Source organism: Convolutriloba macropyga, chromosome 11 (assembly GCF_964194025.1).
Source record: "Convolutriloba macropyga chromosome 11, txConMacr16.3, whole genome shotgun sequence".
NCBI classification, from domain to species: Eukaryota; Metazoa; Xenacoelomorpha; order Acoela; family Convolutidae; genus Convolutriloba; species Convolutriloba macropyga.
In genome coordinates this window covers 33,110,577-33,116,576 of record NC_134478.1, presented here as the reverse complement: position 1 = coordinate 33,116,576, position 6,000 = coordinate 33,110,577, and the positions used below count along the sequence as shown (strand labels likewise).

Sequence of the window (6,000 nt, the reverse complement as noted above, 5' to 3'; positions counted from 1 at the left end):
TAGAGAAGTCAGATTTGATGCAAAAATTCAAAAAAGCGGCAAAATGAGATAAACCAAACAATTTTTTTTCGACAAGTAAAATAAATCGGAGCGCAATAATAGCCTGCTGAGATGAGGGCGGCTATTAGCAAGTTACGCTCACGAAAGTAAACATAACGACTAACGTCGGGCGAATTGCTCTCAAACGACCGGTGAGCGGTCGTTTGAGAGTCTCCAAAAAGTTTGAGCTGTGAAACAGAGCTGAAAGGCCCTAAGAGCACTTAATGCCCGCTGGGCGCTACCTGTTTATCCCGTTTTTGAGGACGAAAAGTCAAAAGCGTCAGAAAAATCGGTCAAGCGAAAAATCGCATAAAAAAAGACCAACAGGACTAATATAATTGCTACAAACTTCGTTTGAGAGCAATTAAACAGAACACTACAAAAACCGAAAAATCTTTTTCATCACTTTTAGAAAAAGGAGGGTTATCCAAGTTATTTTGTCCAACAACGTCGATTTTTAACAACCTTAACTTAATCCCAGCTTAGAAAAAAACAGAAGACTCTGAATTTTGGAGAAAAACAGACGTAAAACGACAATAAATATTTGCCAAAAAGCTGTTTTTAAGATTTCATAGAACGTATGTGGCATGAAGGTGATTGATACATGCGAAGAAAGCCCGAACTCTTCGACTTTTTTAACACTATCTATAGATAGAAAGCGTATATCAAATTAAATTAAAACAATTAATTAAAAGGGGGACTAACGTAACAAAATTAGCAACAAATGGAGACAACGAGCAAATGTTCAAACATTTTTGAAAACAAATGATGTCAAAGTCAATAAAACTGTTAGCAGTAAACTAAAACACATCACTGATTCATTTATGCCACGTTAGAGAGCAAATGAGACGAATTTTAAATGAGTAATCGACAAACACAAGAAAAAAATTAAAAACTTCAAAAATCATAAAAAATTATGAAATTAAAAAAATCAAAAATCATGCTTTTTTTTCACAAGTCCTTTCAAAGAAAAGAAAACTGTTAACTATCAAAAACAATTAAATAGTTTCATAAATGACTCGTCATAGAACCTAGAGACATGTCAAAAGGTCACACTAAATGACAGAGCAAAACATAAACCGACAAATGTCGGAAGAATTGCTCTTGAACGACAGGCGAGGCAATTTAATTCATCAGGGGCTCTAGCCTAGATCAATTTTTCTTTATGGGTGCAAAAAACTTTGACCCCACTGGGATTCGAACCACTGACCTCTCGATCAATGCCCACCCTCACTAACCACTGCGCTACAAGTCCGTAAATTCTGCTACGCCGCAGCCGATTTTATATTAGCAACTTTGGAGCACTAGAGATCACTCAAAAATGATAAACGAAAGCGTGAAAAAGTCACTTGAGAAGTCAAAGAATGTTCTAGAAGAAAACCGCAAAATTGTCAAGAGAAAGATTTGCATAAAAAAGACACACACGTTTACAATAATTGCTATGAGCTGCGTTCAAGAGCAATTAAACATAAACCAACTAATGTTGGAAGAATTGCTCTCGAACGACAGGCGAAGCAATTTAATTCAGGGTCTGTAGCCCAGATAAAATTTTCTTTATGGGTACAAAAAATAGTTGCTAACGAGCGGATTTGAACCACGGACCTCCAGCTCCAAGACCAGAAGCACTGCCCACTCGGCTATCAGGCCCTTCTTTTTGCTATGCTGCAATCGACTGTGTGTTCAAAAAAGAAGAACGAAAGTGTGAAAAAGTCTCTTGAGAAGTCAAAGAAAGCTCCACAAGAGAAACAAAAAAATTCGTACAGAATATGAACAGTAAACAAAGAAAACGGAGTTAAATGACAGCACGAGAAAAACAATTTGCTCTCAACCTAAATCTGATAAACATAACCGACTAACGTCGACTGAATTCCTCTTAAACGACCGGCGAGCCGTTAGCTTCGGCAGTAGCTAGCATAGATTTAGTGAGGCTAGCTTCAGCTTAATTGAAGGGGTGCGAGCTGAGCGCAGCGGGGGGAGGGGGTTGTGGGTACTTGGACACTAGTGAGTTGAAAGGCTCTGCGAGAACTAAATGCCCGCTGGGCTCTACTTGTTGATCTCGTTTTCGAGGACGAAAATGAGTCAGACGAAAAATCGTTCGAGCAAAAAATCGCAAAAAGGACGAACTGGTTTAATATAATTGCTACAAATTTCGTTTGAGAGCAATTAATGAGCAGATGACTCCATGTAAGAAGGTTGAGAGAAAACAACCTTATGTCTCGTCCGCATAATATAAGCTTGGCATAGCTTGAAAAGGAGCTCTATATGTTCAATGTATAGTTGGCTGGTGATTTGAAAGCTTCAGAAACAAGAAAGAACAGGAGAATGGGTTATAACAGATGCCCAAGTTCGAGTGACCAAGAACAGTGTAATTGTTAGCATACTAGTCTAGCAATAAGATATGCTGACTCAAATCCACAACTGGCCCGTTTTCAAAGTCGTTACGCCTACTATGACCTATAACATTCCACTCCACTCCACAGGCATATAAGGAAATTATCAAATTTGCTTCTTTCATCGAGTCCATTGGCCTTCAACTATTTCGAAACGCTGAAATTAAAAGTAGGCGATTAAATAAAGATTGAAACAAAATTTTTCTTATATTATTATAACAGATTTATCGAAACTCAAAAGGGAATTCTCCAAGAAAAATTAAAGTTTATGGCAGTTTTTGGTAGATCAATCCCAGTTTTCTACCCAAATGAAAATGTTTATCTTTAAAAGCTCTTGCTTTTAATATATGGTAGTAATAAAAAGTCATGCATGATATCTGAAATAGCGTCTGTAATAAGTCCGTAAAAAATCTGGTGAGGGCAGCGGTGGGGGGGGGGGGGTGCGTGCACCTGGGGGCAACAGTGGGGGGTGGGGAGAAGGAGGTGGGGCAACGGTGGGAGGGTTTTTTTGTTGCACGAGGCTCTTATGGCACAAACGATGCGCAGGGCTGGGGATTGTGGTGGGAGGAGTAAGAGGAGGGCTGTGGGGGGGGGGAGGTTAGGTCAACATCTAAGAACCGCCCTTCACAACAGAAGTGTAAGTCTCAAGAACAGTTTCTGTGAATTGCGTACTCCGAGACTAGTGAGCTGAAAGGTTCTAAGAGCACTTACTGCCCGCTGCTTATCCCGTTTTTGAGGACGAAAAGTCAAATGGGTCATAAGAAAAATCGGTCGAGCGAAAAATCGCTTAAAAAGACAGGACTAATATAATTGCTACAAACTTTGTTTGAGAGCAATTAAACACCTTTTTACAATCGACTCTAAGGTATCTAAAACTGTGCTTTATGGATTTATCCCGTTGCTGTTTCTTCGGCATTGAATGTTCATTTCAGACTGCACCGCTGAGCAAATGCTGTTTAAAAGCACTTGTTTTAGAATGAGAGACGAGTAAAACAAGCCTAGAGATTTCAGGCAAAATGAGGAACAAGCTGTGAACTATGGTAAAGCTGAACATATTTTTATTCGACGAAGTGAAAAAAAATATTCCCGCTATATTGGCCGGCTAAGAAGATGAAAGCGGCTATTAAAAAACATCGCTGGCAGATTGCCAGAAAATAGCCGCGATAGTTTCATAGATCTCCAGTATCAAAAAGATAGTAAAAGAAACAGACCAAAAAAAGAAACTTTAAAAAATGCTGAGATGTTATATTTAGATTAAGAATCTGTCAAACTTATTGGAACTTCTAAGAGCTGCCCTCAAATAACCTTCAATTAGGGTGACACTTGACCTTATTTCTTCGAGTTAAAATAAAGAGAAGTCAATTTCAAAGTTAGGAAATCATTTTTGAGAGTGAGGTGTGACCAAAAATGTGTTACACTATCGGAAAAGCGAATTTTGTTCAAACACCTTTTCTCACTGTACCCTAAAGTTAGAGCAATAAATTTTCATGGCACAAAAAGAACTCGATTTTTTGCTCTTCGGCCCGACCGAAATCATCACTTAATTTTGACTCCAAAAATTATTAAACCATTTGTGAACAGGTCTGAAGAAAGTGCCGCAAAACAATTCCAATTCTATGAATAGTAAAAACCCGGAACACTACAAATATAGCTATGCTTAGCTTACCACTTCGCGGCTATAAACATAACCGACTAAACGTCGGAAGAATTGCTCTCGAACAACTAGTGGGAGCTCTAATCAATTGCAGCCTGCTCCAGTCGGGGGGGGGGGGGGGGAGGAGGGAGGGGGGATATATGGGACTAAGAAGTTGAATAGTGGGCTTCAAATAACCACATTAGGGGTTAACATACACATACACAAACATGACATACCACTATTAAGATTGTTAAAAAATGGCACCAGTTTCGGCGCACTTTTCATATGACTTTTAGTATTAAATTGCCGCCAATTGAATTCAGCTGCTTGAAATTGTGATTGAGAGAGAATTTTAGATCACGCAAATCGCAAGAAGTCAAGGGCGTAAAAGTCACACGAAAAGTCAAAATTGTCAAGCAAAAATTTTGCATAAAAAAGACACACACGTTTACAATAATTGCTGTGAGCTTCGTTCAAGAGCAATTAAACAGAAGTCCTGAATAACAATCCAAAATGACAAGAAAAACTGTGACAGAAAGAGCGAAAACGTCAATTGAGAGATAAATCATGAGTGACTAAAAAGCTATCCGTGCGAATGGACAAATAACGCGCTCCAAAAAGCACGGAAAATGATGTTGCACACAATTCAGTCGGAAAATGATCACTAAATAACGCCGAAAAAAACAAGAGAAGGCAAATAATCGCTCCGCTATCTGAGCCATTGAAACTGACTTATCAACTGAAAAACCGAACTGAGATCAGGCACCACGATCTGAAATATACCTTCAGAAATACATCAGATTGATTAGATCTGGTGAAAAGAAAAGGAAGCACATGATCAGTAAACTCTGTCTCTCTTTCAATCACTCAGGACACACACACACACACTCACTCTCTTTGAAATGTTGTTCAGCAATTCAAACCCTGTTTTCCATCGCACCATTTCCAGTGTTTCAAATTCACTCCAGCAAAATTATCGATTAGAAAAGACGTTCCCCCAAAACTCCTAATCGAGTCGTAAAAAGACATAACCCCAATTCTTGGAAAAGTAAAACATAGCTGGCAGATTGCCAGAAAATAGCCGCAATAGATTCGTAGATCGGCAGTCTAAAATAAACAGTAAAAAAGACAGACCAAAAAAATTCGTCTTTTCATTGAAGGCTGATCTGTTATATTTGGATTAAAAATCTGTATAAGTTATTGCTGCCTCTATTAGCTGATCTCAAATAACCTTCATTTAGAGTGACACACCCATTTGAACTTATCTCTTTGAATTAAAGTAAATAAAAGTCAAATTCAAAGTGAGGAAAGCCAAGTGTGACCACAAATTTAATCACGCGCATGAACAAAAAAAACTCTCTCCACTATGAGCGAAAAATGACGTCACACATGCAATTCAGTTGAAATTGGATGAACGAATGAACAAAAAGTGGCTGTGACGTCATATGGTCGTAACAAAAATCATGACGACGAAATATAAAAACATAGCAGGACAAGTCCTGACGTACAATTCAAAGAATTTTCATTGACTAAACAGAAAAACTAGACCAAGAATGGACTATGAGTGAATTGAGAAAACCATTTCAAAAAACGTCAGATCAAAAAATAAGAAAAAAACAGAAAATCAATGTCAAAATGCGGCATGTGAACAAAAAAAACCACTAGCGAGATATGAAAATTCAATTCAAACACAAAACTAGGCCTAGAATGAGCTGTAAATGGATTGGGAAAACCATTTAGAAAAAAACTCCGATCCAAAAAATTGAAAAAAAAACCAGTAAAAATCAGAGTGAAATTGCCGCATCTGAACAAAAAAATCTCTACCGAGAAACCAAATTTTTGTTCAAACACCATTTTCTCACTCTACTTTAAAACTAGACCGAAAAAAATCACGCCGCAAAACCACTCGCTTTTTAGCTCCATTTCCTGTTTCGG

At 38.1% G+C, this 6,000-nt stretch overlaps 1 protein-coding gene across 3 annotated transcripts in view; it reads right to left on the bottom strand.

Annotated features, from left to right (window-relative positions):
* Window positions 1-6,000, bottom strand: part of LOC142349347 (centrosomal protein of 104 kDa-like) — a 92,399-nt gene that overhangs the window by 38,867 nt on the left and 47,532 nt on the right. The gene's annotated exons all lie outside the window — the stretch shown is intronic.